The sequence below is a fragment of the Bos taurus genome, chromosome Y (genome assembly GCF_002263795.3).
Source record: "Bos taurus isolate L1 Dominette 01449 registration number 42190680 breed Hereford chromosome Y, ARS-UCD2.0, whole genome shotgun sequence".
Lineage (NCBI taxonomy): Eukaryota > Metazoa > Chordata > Mammalia > Artiodactyla > Bovidae > Bos > Bos taurus.
Genome location: NC_082638.1, coordinates 6,723,589 through 6,739,824, shown reverse-complemented (window position 1 = coordinate 6,739,824; position 16,236 = coordinate 6,723,589). Strand labels below are relative to the sequence as shown.

Genomic DNA, 16,236 nt, shown 5'->3' with positions numbered 1-16,236 from the left:
GGTTGCGATAGAGACAAAAACAATACCTTTTAAAGTAAGATTCTGCAAACTGATCCAGGGGAGAGACCTAAATTATGGGACTACAGGTCCTCAGGAAAGCGGTTTTTGATCCATCGGCTTGTATAACCCTAAGATGCAAACCTAATGAGAATATTGGAAAAGGAACATCACTGCCTAGCTTCCCTCAGTAAAACAGACATGAACATACCAGACCAGAGAATTAACAAAACGGAATTCAGTGAAGAGGACAAAATGTCCAGGCCACATGGGATTTATTTCAGGAATGCAGACTTAATGCTGAGAAAGAAATCCACCATCCCAGCACGTTAAGAGTGAAGAAAAATCATTTAAGTGGAAGATTCTGGAGCCAGAGGGTGTGCTCTGAATTCTAGCTCTGTGACTTCCTGGCAGCATGACCTGGGCAAGCCGCTATCTTCTCAACACTTTGGGTCACTCACCTGTCAACGATGGAGGCAGCTGTATCTACTTCTTGAAAATAAAATGAAAGCGTTAGTTGCTCAGTCGTGTCCAACTCTTTGCAACCCCATGGGCTGTAGCCTGCCAGGCTCCTCTGTCTGTGAGATTCTCCAGGCAAGAATACTGGAGTGGGTTGCCATGCCCTCCCCTCCAGGGGATCTTCCCGACCCAGGGATCGAACCTGGGTCTCCTACACTGCAGGCAGACTCTTTTTTATCATCTGAGCCACCAGGGAAGCGCCATCTCCATCTTAGGGGGAAACAGTTTGACTCATCAAGAACTGAGAATCATGCCCGACACACAGCTCATGCTCAATAAATGGGAGCTACAGTCATTCAGACAAAGCAGCGGAACAGATGGAAACCCTGATAAGATATAGGGAGTGCCTGGCAGACAGAGACGCGAGGATGAGAGGACTGGGCATGGGGGCAGTCGGAAAGATACCGTGGACGAGAAATAGATGACAGCGATTCTGACATTTCCACGTGAAACCTGGATGAGGTTACGGGGGTCAGAGGAAGTTCTTCTTTGCAGGGGAGGAACTGTGGTCAGGAAATGGCAGTGCTCTCAGTGTGGGATCATGCTGAAGGATGCTTGGGAAATACACAACTAACAGCAGTACTGAAGGCAACGGAGAGGCTGGAGGTGGCCCCCCCCAGACTGGGGGATCTGAGGAGACGCTGGGGAGAGACCACCCACTCCCACCCCCAGACAGGGGATGAGATGCGAGTTAAGGATGGAAACCTACACTTGCAGAAAGAGCACCCCACTGCCCGCAGACCTGGATGCGGGAGGGAAAGGAAAAAGGATGTCACCTTTGGGATAGTGGCATTTTAGACGTGGACGGAGGAGACGTCACTAGGGCTTACAGACAGACACTCGGGAGAAAAAAAGGACAGTGTTGTGTCTGACAGTCCAGATGACCGGCTCGCCGAGTCTGGAAGGAAGAAAGGGAGCTCTGATTGGCAGAATGAAGTACATCAAAGCTGGACATTTTGAAGGTCACATTAGAATTTCAGAGCAGGCAGATCTTAAATGTGATGGTGTATGATCTTTGGAAACAGGCACCGTGCTGAGCACGGTTAATTCATCTCAGCTAAAAAAGGAAAGGGGAACCATCTGAGGCTTTTTCATATCGTCCCCACCCTTTAAAGGAGGAACCAATGGCCTAGGAAGTCGTAAGGACTTCTTCAACAGCACCTGACCTTCCTCTGATGGCCATACCCACGGGAAGGATTTGGCTATATTGAGCAAGACACACGTTGAAACAAGTGTAACCTACACGCAGGCTTCCTGGGTGGCTCAAGTGGTAAAGAACCCACCTGCCAAGGCAGGAGACCCAGGAGACGCAGGTTCAATCCCTGAGTTGGGAAGATTCCCTGCAGAAGGAAGTGGCAACCCACTCCAGTATTCTCGCTCACAAAATCCCAAGGACAGAGGAACCTGGGGGGAGCTATAGTCCACGGGATCGCGCAAGAATCAGACGTGGCTGGGCGACTAAACAACAACTTACAAACACTCGGCCGATTTGCAAGTGCTTTTCCAGCGCATTGCTTTCTCCCAATTCTCTGACAAGTCAACAAGCACAGGAATGGCTAAGCTTGAATCTGAGCTTTGAACACATAGACGACGGAGGGCAGCAAACTCAGAAAAGATGGCAGAACCGCAACTGCATGGGAAACCGGGATGGCTGAGAATCTCGGGGATGTGTCGAGAGCAACCGCACCACGGTTCCGTTTTGCTACGCTTCAGTGGGTTATCATCACACCCAAACAGCAGTTCAGGAAGACACTTTTGTTTTTGAATGAAGAGGAGCTCGTTGGCAACGGGCACCAATCGAAGAGGGTGTGGGATGAGATGACCCCAACCCAGTGCAGGGTCTTTCGAAAGCCCTAAGGGGCCTAAGGGGAGATGGCCCCCCGCAGACTGAGCTCTGTCCTGCAAAGGAAGCGTGGGCAAGCTTTGCTGCGGGAGGTGTGTGCAGCCCTGCCCCCACAAAGCTCTCCTGGGGGGGTGCTTTCTGTGTGAGAGGCGTGGGTATCACATTCTCCAGTTACTTACCCACCCTTACACTTTTTACAGTGAGTTTTCAAACATGAGGTAAAAACACACAAGTGCACACGTGACCGTTATACCACCCCACACCATGGTGTCCACCTGGAGGGGACTGGGGCTGGGCGGACAGCCTGGGTCTGCCCAGGTGCTCCTGCCCCTTCGACAAGAGCTGCAGGTCCACAAAGAAGCCTGGATGGCAAAGCTTGGGTGGCTAACAACTCAGCCCCTTTGCCATCGGACATGCTGCTGGGAGAACCAGGTGTCATCACACTGCTCAGCCAGGAGGGGACACCCCCAAGTCTGTGCCTGGTTCTCCTGGACTGGACCCCATGCACCTTTGCCCCTGGCTGACTGTAACCTGTCTCTTTTTAACTTGGGAGGGGGGTGGGGGTTGTTCCCAGGTGCTGCTAGGGGTAAAGAACCCTCCTGCCAATGCAGGAGACTTAAGGGATGCGGGTTAGATCCCTGGGTGGGGAGGATCCCCTGGAGGAACGCAAGGCAGCCCACTCCTGGAGAATTCTTGCCTGGAGAATTCCCCCAGTCCCTAGGGTTGCCAGAGATGCCGAGAGTCACTTGAAGTGACTTGGCACCTACCTACGGATTACATCTCAATGGAGAAAAACTGAAGCTATCAATTCAAACAAAGGGTTCTCTTGGATACTGTGTAAACAAGAAAGCTGAACAAACAGAATATACACCCAACTGTATACGATTAAGAGGAATGTAACAAAAATGGAGCATCGACTTTGATTAACGTGTTGGTCTTTTCGATTGACTTTCTTGAGACGTAAGTGCCACCTAACAAAGTGTAAGTTTGGGGTATGCACTGTGATGATCTGATACATGGATATACGCTGTGGAAGAACTACACAATACGCTCAGCTCACATATGCAGCACCTCACATGATTAACCTTTACTTACTTCACTGAGAACATTTCCAGGATCTTAGCAACCGTCAAGTACCCAATATACCACTATGAAGTAGGTTAAAATCCGTATCTTTTTGTTGTTATAATCCGTATCTTTTTGTTGTAATCCACTGCGAGTGTAACAGTTACTAAATTCTGTGAAAGTCGCTCAGTCCTATCCGACACTTGGCGACCCCATGGACTATACCATGTAATTCTCCAGGCAGGAATCCTGGAGTGGGTAGCCTATCCCTTATCCAGGGGATCTTACCAACCCAGGGATTGAACCCAGGTCTTCCGCATTGCACGCAGATTCTTTGTTTACCAGCTGAGCCACAACGGAAGCCCAAGAATACTGGAGTGGGTAGCCTATCCCTTCTCCAGTGGATCTTCCCCGCCCAGGAATCGAACCGGGGGCTCCTGCATTGCAGGCAGATTCTTTAGCAACTGAGCTACCAGGGAAGCCCAAATTCTGTGACTCCTTCTAGCAAATCATAGAGCCTAGGGGTAGTCTAGGAGACAGGGATACATCACCAAAGAACTGGAAACAAAGAAATGAGACATTTCTGTTTCACCTGACTCATTTCCTTGCTCCCTCCCTCCCTTTCCGTCCTCACAGCCTGCAGGATTGTAGATCCCCAACTGGGGATCGAACCCCAGTCCCAGCAGTGAAAACACCAAGTCCTAGCCACTGGACCACCAGGGATTTCCCTCACCTGCTTTTAAATTACTTTTATCCTGTGCTCGTGCGGACAAACCATTCAGGTATTCCTTACTTATTATCTGATGAGTATTTTCCTGTATGCTTTCTAAAGCAGAGGCTACCACTGCCTCACAGAAGTGCTTGCCTTTACCGTTTCATAAGGATCCTCTTTTTAAATGGGGACAACATTAGCAATGTAAAAATGCCACCGCAGTCAGAGAAGTATTTTTAGCAACTCAGCTGAACAATGAGCCCTGAACCTGGGTTTAAATTAAGCTAGCTGAACCATTAAAATGCCTTCCCGAATCCGGGGTGGGGGAAACGTGTCTAGCATAAGAAGGCAGTCCAAGCTCCCAGGAAACACAGTGGAGCCTACAGGGTGATCTGTCAGCCGCTAGAATTAGAGGGCAATGCTGCTGAATCATTTCTGGAGACGCAATTATTCACGAATGTTAAGAGTAACACCCTTTTCCTGGTTATCTAATCTCCTCACCGGGAGTCCAGAAAAAACCAAAACCCAAAGAAAAACAAAACCCAGATTGAAGACAGCTACTCCCAATTATTTTATTATCTGCTGGAGAACAGTATTGGCAGAAGTTCCCCCCTTCTTCAAGGGGAAAAATACTCTGGAAAAATTTTATAACAACAGGGACCGCTAGGACCACTGTTAAGAGTTTCATTTGCTTTCTGCAGAAAGAATCAAAATGCAGCCCAAGAAGACGAAACAGAAGGGAGAAATGAGAATCTCGTTACAACTCCACTTTGCAATAAAAACTAACTGAAGAAACACATCTCACAACTGAAGGATGTGTTATCAGTGGTTCTCAACTAGGGGTGGTTTTGCCCTCAGAGGAACATTTGGTAAAGGTCAGAGACACCTTTGGTTGTCACCAGGGAGGGCGAGGGGAGCAGGGCGTTCCTGTCATGCAGTGGGTGGAGTCCAGGGATGCGGTCTTAAGAACCTACAATACAGCGTAGCCACCCAGCCCATACATCAACAGTGCTGAGGTTCAGGAAGCCAGGCCTCTGAGAAAGGTCGAGCGTCTTCAGATAATGCATGCTGTTCTGACCATTCAGAGTCCCTCCAAGAGATTCAGTTCAGTTGCTCAGTCGTGTCCGACTCTTTGCGACCCCATGAACTGCAGAACACCAGGCCTCCCTGTCTATCACCAACTCCCGGAGTTCACTCAAACTCATGTCCATCGCGTCGGTGATGCCATCCAACCATCTCATCCTCTGTTGTCCCCTTCTCCTCCTGCCCTCAATCTTTTCCCGCATCAGGGTCTTTTCAAATGAGCCAGTTCTTCGAGTCAGGTGGCAAAAGGACTGAAGTTTCAGCTTCGGCATCAGTCCTTCCAATGAATATTCAGGACTGATTTCCTTTAGGATGGACTGGTTGGATCTCCTTGCAGTCCAAGGGACTCTCAAGAGTCCTCTCCAACACCACAGCTCAAAAGCATCAATGCAAGAGATTAAGACCCTCAAACTCTGCCCACCTAGGAGAAATCTACAAGTGAAGACCATGAAGGGGATACTGAAAACCTGGCAAGACACAGGACCAGGAACGCAGAAGAACACTGAAGAACACTATTAAAATATTGATTGATTTTCGGCTGTGATGGGTCTTCGGTGCTGTGGGCGGGCTTTGCTCTGGTTGTGGCCAGCAGTGGCTACTCTCGAGTTGCAGTGCCTGAGCTCCTCATTGCAGTGGCTTCTTTTGTTGCAAGAGCATGGGTTCGAGGGGCACGTGGGCTCAGGTCGTTTCAGCTCATGGGCTTAGTGGCTCTCCAGCACTGGCATCTTTCCACACCAGAGATCGAACCGGGGTCCCCTGAACTGGGGGGTGGATTCCTATCCATGATGCCACCAGGGCAAGTCCCTGAATATGGACTTTTATCCTTCTGCTAACGATACAGCCTGTCCAACGCCTATGGTGCCAATCAAATGCAGAACAGCTTCTCACGACAATGTTCCAGGAGGAACGGGCCAGGTGAGCCTGGCCTATGATGCACACTTGAGTCTGCTGAATTACCAACGAAGCAAAAATCTGGCTCTGGATACACAACCACCACTGTTCACCTTCAGATGACTCTATTATTTTTCTGTTGCCAAAAGCCCCAGAATGGCTGTGTGGCTATCCGCTTCTGAGCTAACATGGTAACACTCGAACCCATCATACAAAAGACACTCCATCAGAACCGAGGCCTGAGCCTTGGCTAACGACCTGCAAAATCTTAATTAAAATGTCTCGGCTGCATTTGTATTACTGACCACCTTCTCTGTCTCAGTCATAGGCAAAGCTCTGCAGACCATGGAAGCGTAAAGTCATGATTTCTCTGGTCTTTTTTATTTTAGTAATTTCAAGATGATCATAAGCTGTGAAAACAGTGGAGTCATTTCACCTGGCCACCTTCAACAGTGACATCTTCTCTCACCGTAGGACAGTGTCAAAAGCAGGGAATGACTTTCAGGTGATGGGTCACCTGACTGCAAACCTTCAGCTTCCCTCCTTTCAGATCGGTGTGTGAGCATCACCTAGGCACACAGGGTCTATGTGAAAGCTACTCCATCATGTCTGACTCTTTGTGACCCCGTGGACTGTAGCCCACCAGGCTCCTTTGTCCATGGGATTCTCCAGGCAAGAAGACTGCAGTGGGTTGCCTTTCTTTCTCCAGGGAATCTTCTCCACCCCAGGATCGAACCCAGGTCTCCTGCATTGGCAGGCAGTTTTTTTTTTTTGTTTAACCACTGAGCCACCTGCTGCTGCTGCTGCTGCGTTGCTTCAGTAGTGTCCGACTCTGTGCGACCCCACAGACAGCAGTCAACCAGGCTTCCTGTCCCTGGGATTCTCCAGGCAACAACACTGGAGTGGGTTGCCATTTCCTTCTCCAATGTATGAAAGTGAAAAGTGAAAGTGAAGTCACTCAGTCGTGTCCGACTCTAGCGACCCCATGAACTGCAGCCCACCAGGGTCCTCCGTCCACGGGATTTTCCAGGCAAAAGTACTGGAGTGGGGTGCCATTGCCTTCTCCGACTGAGCCACCTGGGAAGCACTTATTCAGTGAATTACACAATGTGAGATCTTCCAGGGCCAGGGATCAAACCTGTGCCACCTGTATCGGCAGGTGGATTTTTAATCCCTGGACTACCAATATGCATAATTTTTACACTGCTCAGGAACATTTCTGCAGAGTCATACCTCTGTGCGTTCAGAACAGAACCATCCTTTGGCTCTGTGCCTGGACTTGCCTGCGGAGAGAAAATGCCACCTAAATCTTACTCGGAATCTGATGTGAGGCGGGGCAAGAAAGGGCATATGTGTGTGCTACCTGGTCAGGAAATCTTTCTAAGCATTCTCCTAACAGAAGCTCCACGAAATGCATGAAAAAAATGCCATCTACCTTCCATTTAAAACCTCAAGAGTCTGGTTATGTAACATGAATTCACAAGGATAATACAGACCACAGAGCCATGTGCGTATTATGTAAATCAAAGGAAACATGCCTGATTCTGCCTGGCCAGTCACATGAGTGCAGATATGGGCTTGAAACCAGTCCATCCTAAAGGAAATCAACCCTGACTACTTACTGGAAGGACTGATACTGAAGCTGAAGCGCCAACACTTTGACCACTTGATGTGAAGAGCAGACTCACTGGAAAAGACCCTGATGCTGGGAAAGATGGAAGGCTGGAGGAGAAGGGGACGACAGAGGATGAGATGGTTGGATGGCATCACTGACTCAATGGACATGAGTTTGAGTAAGCTCCGGGAGTCAGCGATGGACAGGAAGGCCTGGTGTGCTGCAGTCCATGGGGTCCGCAAAGAGCTGGACACGACTGAGCGACTGAACCACAACAGAAAATAGCTCCTGTCCCATGTTGTAGGCGCTTCTGTTTGAAAACCACCAGCGCTCCTCGCAGAAGACAGCAGGTATGGCTGTGCTAAGGTAGGCAACAGATATGCATAATAGATTAGCCTCCTGACCATGAACCACGACAAAGCAGGAAGCATACTTCACTGTATAAGGAGTTTCCAATCTTATTCAAAGGTGTTTATTTAATTTTTTAGTCTTTACTCAATGTCTCGCCATGTTGCTTCTGTTCTACGTTCTGGGGTTTTTGGCCTCGAGGCACATGGCATCTTAGCTCCCCAGCCAGGGATCGCACCCACAACCCCCACATTGGAAGGTGAAGGCTTAACCACTGGAGCACCAGGGAAGGCCCTAGAAGGTCTTTTGTTGTTGTTGTTCAGTCGCTAAGTCGAACCCAAGACTCTTTTGAGACGCCCATGGACCGCAGCACGCCAGGCGCGAATGTTGTTAAATCCCCACAATAAGCAGAGAAATGCACCATCGTGTTGATTTCTGATATATGCGAAACGAATTTCTGCCATCTGCGCCGTAACCAAAGGCTGCTTTTATTGTCTCAAGTGTTTCAAATGACAGCCACTGGGGACACCCAGCCTGGTAACACCCGACAAAACATTCGGGAAACCCAATCTCTCACTCGTGTTTCTGGTTCGCTGTCAGAGCTACCACCACAGTCGTCAAATGGTTTCGATTAAAGGTTCTATCTGTTTTTCACGGTGTGCAGACGTTGGTCCCAATGCTAGAGGGAGGGGAAATATGCCCCCCAAGCCATGAACACCTTGGGTGAATCTGCATGAATACCCATGCAAATCAATGCACGTGCAGTCTTGGCTCCTGTCTTCCCAGGTGGGGCAATGGTAATGCGCCTGACTGCCCGTGCAGGAGACTCAGAGGACATGGGTTCGATCCCTGGGTGGCAAAGATCCCCTGGAGGAGGGCATGGCAAAACACTCCAGTATTCTTGCCTGGGAAGTCCCATGGACAGAGTAGCCCGGCGGGCTACAGTGCATGGGGGTGCAAAGAGTCAGACATGACTTAGGGACTAAGCATATCAAGTTCAGTTCAATCACTCAGTCACATCTGACTCTTTGCGACCCCATGGACTGCAGCACACCAGGCTTCCCTGTCCATCACCAACTCCCGGAGTTACTCAAACTCATGTCCATCAGGTTGGTGATGCCATCCAAACATCTCATCCTCTGTCGTCCCCTTCTCCTCCCACCTTCGATCTTTCCCAGCATCCGGGTCTTTCCCCATGAGTCAACTCTTCGCATCAGGTGGCCAAAGGATGGGAGTTTAAGCTTCAACATCAGTCCTTGCAGTGCATACTCAGGACTGATCTCCTTTAGGATGGACTGGTTGGATCTCCTTGCAGTCCAAGGGACTCTCAAGAGTCTTCTCCAACACCACAGTTCAAAAGCACCAATTCTTCGGCACTCAGCTTTCTTTATAAAGAAACTCCAGTTTCTTTATAAAGTTGGATGTCCAAGTCTCACATCCATCCGTGACTACTGGAAACACCATAGCTTTGACTAGATGGACCTTTGTTGGCAAAGTAATGTCTCTGCTTTTTAATACGCTGTCTAGGTTGGTCACAGCTTTTCTTCCAAGGAGCAAACGTCTTTTAATTTCATGGCTGCAGTATCTACCTGCTGTCTACCTAGCATTCCACCCAGCGCCTCCCACCCAGTTTTCTGCAGAAGGGTGCACTGGCTCAGGAGAAGCAGGCGGGCACGTGTGGACCCTGTCCCACTCAGCGGATCCATGGGAACCACGACCCCAGTAACAGGTTCACAGAGGCTAATTCCAAACCCTGAGAGGAAGCGTTAGCATTTCATCAGTATTGTGCAGATATATCTGCAGGAGACCAATGTCTTTTTACCTATTTTCCAATATTCCCTGTGCCCCAGGCACTGATTATCATTAGCTCTGTGGCAGGAATGAAATCTATAATATAAAACCACCAGCGGCTGTGAATTGCCTTGCTGTTGAGGGAGACCAAAGCAGACGCGGTAGATTCTGATAAACTGAACCCAGTTTTGTCACCTGGCCCAGCAGTGCGCCTCCCAGACAGCTGCCCAAGAAAAAGGAAAACCCCAGACCACAAAAGCCTATGTGCAAATGCCCCCAGGAGCCTTAGTCGTAGCTTGGAAACCACCCAAATGCTCTTCCACAGGACAAACGACTAACCGCCCTGCATCCATAAAACAGAATACTGGGCCACGCTTAGTCTCTTAAGTCATGTCCAACTCTTTGCGACCCCATGGACCATAGCCTGCCAGGCTCCTCTGTCCATAGGATGCTCCAGGCAAGAATACTGGAGTGGGTTGCCATGCCCTCCTCCAGGGGATCTTCCCAACCCAGGGATTGAACCTGCATCTCCTGCATTGGCAGGCGAGTTCTTTACCACTGTGGAAGCCCATAGGAAATAGAAGACCATGTAGCATATAAAGGAAGTACTACTGAAGTATGCACCAGCGTTAGCCAACCTCAGATGCACTGAGTCAGAAAAGCCAGACTCTCAAGGGTACACGCTGCAGAGATTCACTTCTCAGTCACAATCGCAGAGGCAACACTCCAGTGCCAGGAAGCAGACCGGTGGCACCAGCAGCTGCGATGGGGTGAGGAGGAGACTACAAAGGGGGAGTTTTTGGTGGAACCATTCCATATCTTGTTTGTGCAGGTGTTTGTATCACTCTGAACCTCTGTATTCTAAAAAGGGTCAATTTTCTGGCGTGAAAATGATACTCTATGTAAAAAAAAAAAAAAATGGTAGAGATGAAGGTGCAGAGGGATGGAGAAGCTGGACACTGACCATGAAGGGAACTGCCAGGCTGGGTGGAAGAGACGCTCTGCCTCAATCAGCTTCTTACAAATCGTCAGGATGACAAAAGCGACCACATGATTAACCCCCAAGAGGCAGAGGCCGATGGACTCCTAGCCCTCCAAAGCGGACTGCCGCAACTCATGCAAAACATAAAAATTAAAAGCACAACTAAGCCACTTTGCTGCTGGGGCTGCTCAAAATCTCCAGCTGAACTGAAAAAAAAAAAAAAAAAGCCTTGCACACTAACCGATCTTCTTTATCTGGATGCCAGGAGGAGCAACCATAAACAACAGCATCCAGACAGCACCTTCCACAGGCACGGCCCTTGCTTTAGACAACAGTGACGCCATGAAATCCCCTCTGCTTTAGAGGCTGTGGAATCCACGGCAGGGCGGAGGGAGGCCAGAGGGGAACCCTAGATGATGCGAATTCTGCCTCTTGAGGGCAGAAAAGGAAGCCCCTTTTCAAGATACTTTTCCTGAGTTTGCAGAGATGTGATGTGCATTTTGTCGTAACACTTTCAGGAAAGTGTTGCTTCTGCACTGCGCCTCCCAGCTATCTGGTGGGGTGGGGTGCATGAGGAATCAATGTTCTGATGGGCACCGTTTTCCCTGCAGCCCTGAACATCCTGACCGGCACATGTGCTGCCCGACTGCACCAGCCCAGCCCCTGCGGTGGCAGAGAACTTGTGCCTTGAGGTGGGCTGGAATATTCTGGGTCTACCCGCTGCCTGGTTGTACAGCCAACAGCAGACCCCCAGAGATCCAGAGGTCTGCCTCCCTGCAGGGTCCTCCCCACCTGCCATCTCCCAACCTCCTACACACACACCTTCTACACACATAGCCTGGGGGGTGACACGACTAAAGACCTAGGAACTTTCAAACCCCTAGTGGAGAAGCCACACTGGGAGGAGCTGAGTGAGTCACCTAGCGTGACAGAGAATTTATGGATGATGGGTTTGATGCTGGTAAAGGAGAGACAGCACAGATACTTGATCAGGAGAGTCCTTCCTTCTCCTTCCTGCCTTCTTTTCCTTCCCCTTCCTCCCCCTTCCTCCCCCTTCCTCCCTGTCCCTTCCTTCCTCTTCTTTTCTTCATTCCCTCTTCTTCCTTCCCCTTCTGCCCTCTTCCTTCCCTTCCCTTCCATTTCCTTCCCCTCCTTTCAGCTAGAAAGGAGACGTTATGAGGCCAAGAACATGCTCTGTCCACTTGATGGCTGCTCAGTAAATTCCCTGGTGGCTCAGTCAGTAAAGACTTTGCCTGCAGTGCAGGAGGCCTGGGTTTGATCCCTGGGTCAGGAAGATCCCCTGGAGAAGGGAAAGGCTACCCACTCCAGTATTCTTTCCTGGAGAATCCCCATGGCCAGAGGAGCCTGGTGGGCTACAGCCTATGTGGTTGCAAAACATCAGACACAGCTGAGCAACTAAACCACTACCTAACCAAAGCGTGAGGATTTGAGATAAATGTTAAACAATCCCACAATGAACATTTAACAACATTAGGCATTTCTTCTTTGGAGTATGCCCTCGTTGGGGTACCAGAGGCAGTTCCCGGACGCACACAGTCTTCAGAGGAACACACAGTCATCTCTTAACTTCTCACTCGATCTATGGGATTCTACTCAAGGCTCTGAAAAATTAGGACAGCCGCTCAGCAGATGCTACACACAATGGGCATTGATGGAATACACTGTGTCTCCCAAGGCTCCTTTCTCAGTCGCCTGGTTACAGAAAGTTTCTCAACAAATGTGAGACAAATGTAAACAAATCCTAAAAAAGGAAGTCTCGCTTTTCTGGGGGGAGGGATTAGACATTTCTGTGTTTATTCAAAGAGGCCAGCAACGCTCTTGCCCCGGGGGGCCCTGGGGACTGCCCACCGGGAGAAACCTTTCTCTAGGTTACACAAAAGTTTTCTTTCCCAAGTCTCTATTTACCTTCATGTTCACAGAGGGATGGCAATTTCACCTTAAGATTGTTTACACATTTGGACTGCACTTTTTCAGCCTATTTTTGTGCAAGTGTTTCTAAAGAGAAAGAATCCTGAATTCCAAGCTGGAAGTCTTCAGGGAGGCAGGGTTTGGCACGTGGAATTTTCATCTGCAGACATCTCTGGGAATCTATGAGATCAGTGCTGGGAGGACACTTGGACGCCAGGTGAGAGATTTCCTGGTTAATTTCCGAGGTTAAGTTATCAGAGCCGTGGGTTGATCTCCCTGATTGACGAGGGATGAGGTGGTACATATTTTGTTCCGCTCATCATTTTTTTCATAGGAAATATCTAGCAAGAGCTAATCCAAATGGTCAAATGTACATGTAGAAAGAAGGTGTACTCTTCATGAATAATGATAGCTAGGGTGGACAGCAGAAACAGAGACCTCAGGCTTGCGTGGGGAGAGGTTTATTTATAACATGTGGCATGCCCCACGTATTTTATCCTTTTTGTTCGAGGATCAGAATCGAGCCATTTGGGTCGCCTGCAAGACTGGCCCATCTCACCCTTCTGGGCTGATTCTGAAAGAGTCTGGACCCAGGGACTCACACTTGGATCAACCTCAATGATAGCATGTGCGGAAGTGGGATGTGAGAACTGGCTTCTTTCTCGAATAATCAATTTGCAGACTACAGAAAATGTGACACAAAGTGAATCAAGCTTCAATATGCACAGAACCGACTGTTATAGCTTGAACTGTGTCCGCCACAACGGCATAGGCTGGTAGTCCTAGCCCACAGCACGGCTCAGAATGTGACGGCGCTTGGAAGAGGGTCCCTGCAGATGTCATCTGTTAAGACGAGGTTGTGCTGGAATACCGTGAGCCCCGTAATCCACTATGACTGTGTCTTTACAAAAAGGAGAAGTCCGACAAATGTGGACAGAGAGTGACACGCACACAGGGAGAATGCCTCGTGAAGGGGAAGGCAGGTCTCGGGGGACAAAGCGCCTGTGAAGCAAGGAGTGCCAAAGACGGTCCAGCCGAAGCTGGCAGACAGGCCGGAGCAGACCCCCGTGAGGCAGACAGTCGCGGGAAGAGAGCAAGCCAGCTGGCACCCTGCTTTGGACTGCTGTCCTCCACGGCGCTGGGACAGTGCATTTTTGTTCAAGCCGCCCCACTGAGTTACCCCACACCAATTCTGTACACGGATCTGTAACCAGCCCACAAACGCTCGCTCTGTGGCCGGGACCAAGAACACCAAACACCCCAGCCCCATCCATCTATATATATATACACACACATACATACACACACACACACACATACATATACATACACACACTATATGTATACACCAGCCCGCAAATGCCCTCCCTATGGTGGGGACTGAGAACATCCAATCACCCCACTCCCCATGTATATACACCATATGTATACATTAGCCCACAAATGCCCTGCCTATGGTGGGGGCTGAGAACATCCAATCACCCCACTCCCCGTGTATACATACCATATGTATACACCAGCCCATAAATATCCTCTCTATGGTGAGGGCTAAGAACACCAATCACTCTACCCTCTCCCTATATATACATACATATATATACACACACACACACACACACATACATATATACCAGACCACAAAAGCCCTTCCTATGGTGGGGGCCAAGAATATAAAATCACCCCACCTTCATATATATACACCAGCCCATAAGTATCCTCCCTATGGTGGGCATCAAGAACACCAAACACCCCACCTCCATATACACACACACACACACACACACACACACACACAGACACACACATTTATATGTTTGCTTGTGTGTTTAGCTGCCCAGCTGTGTCCGAGATGCTTTGCGACCCCATGGACTGCAGTCCGCCTGGCACCTCTGTCCATGGAATTCCCCAGATAAGAATAGTGGAGTGGGTTGCCATGCCCTCCTCCAGGGGATCTTCCTGACCCAGGAATGGAACTGGGGTCTCCTCCACTGCAGGTGGATTCTTTACCAGCTGAGCTACCAGGGAAGTCCCCATATGTATACACCAGCCCACAGATGCCCTCCCTATGGTGGGGGCTGAGAACACTCAGATCACCCCACCCCTCATGTATATACACCACATGTATACAGCAGCCCATAAGCACCCTCCCTATGGTGGGAGCCAAGGACACCCTATCGCCCCACCCTATAATATATATACCATACGTACACACCAGCCCACAGATGCCCTCCCTATGGTGGGAGCTGAGAACATGAAATCACCCCACCCCCCACGTAGATACACCAGCCCATAAACACCCTCCCTATGGTGGGAGCCAAGGACACCCTATCGCCCCACCCTATAAGATATATACCATACATACACACCAGCCCACAGACGCCCTCCCTATGGTGGGGGCTGAGAACGTGAAATCACCCCACCCCCCACGTATATACACCAGCCCATAAACACCCTCCCTATGGTGGGAGCCAAGGACACACTATCGCCCCACCCTATAATATATATACCATACATACACACCAGCCCACAGATGCCCTCCCTATGGTGGGAGCTGAGAACATGAAATCACCCCACCCCCCACGTATATACACCAGCCCATAAACAGCCTCCCTATGGTGGGAGCCAAGGACACCCTATCGCCCCACCCTATAATATATATACCATACATACACACCAGCCCACAGATGCCCTCCCTATGGTGGGAGCTGAGAACATGAAATCACCCCACCCCCCACGTATATACACCAGCCCATAAACAGCCTCCCTATGGTGGGAGGTGAGAACATGAAATCACCCCACCCCCCAGGTATATACACCATATGTGTACCCCAGCCCATAAACACCCTCCCCTATGGTCGGGACCAAGAACACCAACCGCCCCACCCCCATGTAGATGCACCATACATACACACCAGACCACAAACGCCCTCCCGAGGATGGGGACCCAGAACACCAAATCCTCCCCGCCCCTCACCGCATCTATCACAACTGCTCTTGATCAAAATGGGCTTCCCCTGTGGCTCAGCTGGTAAAGAATCTGCGTGCAGTGCGGGAGACCTGGGTTGAATCCCTTGGTGGGCAAGATCCCCCTGGAGAAGGGAAAGGCCACCCACTCCAGTATTCTGGCCTGGAAAATCCCATGGAAAGAGGAGCCTGGTCAGCTATAGGTGTTCGGGTTACAAAGACTCAGACTGAGTGACTAACCCTTGATTTCACTTTATTAGAGGTACTTCCTTGGTGGCTTAAGACGGTAAAGAATCTGCTTGCAATTTAAAGAGACCTGGGTTCAATTCCTCAGCTCGGGAAGATCCCCTGGAGAAGCGAAAGACCACCCATTCCAGTATTCTGGCCTGGAGAATCCCATGGACCGCATAGTCCACGGGGTTGCAAAGAGTCGAACAGCACTGAGTGACTTCACTTTCCCTTCACTTGATCTTCATTCCAGGCTGGCTTCAGGTGAA

At 49.8% G+C, this 16,236-nt stretch overlaps 1 protein-coding gene across 8 annotated transcripts in view; it reads right to left on the bottom strand.

Moving 5' to 3' along the window:
- TBL1X (transducin beta like 1 X-linked) overlaps positions 1-16,236 on the bottom strand; it is a 245,297-nt gene that overhangs the window by 42,644 nt on the left and 186,417 nt on the right.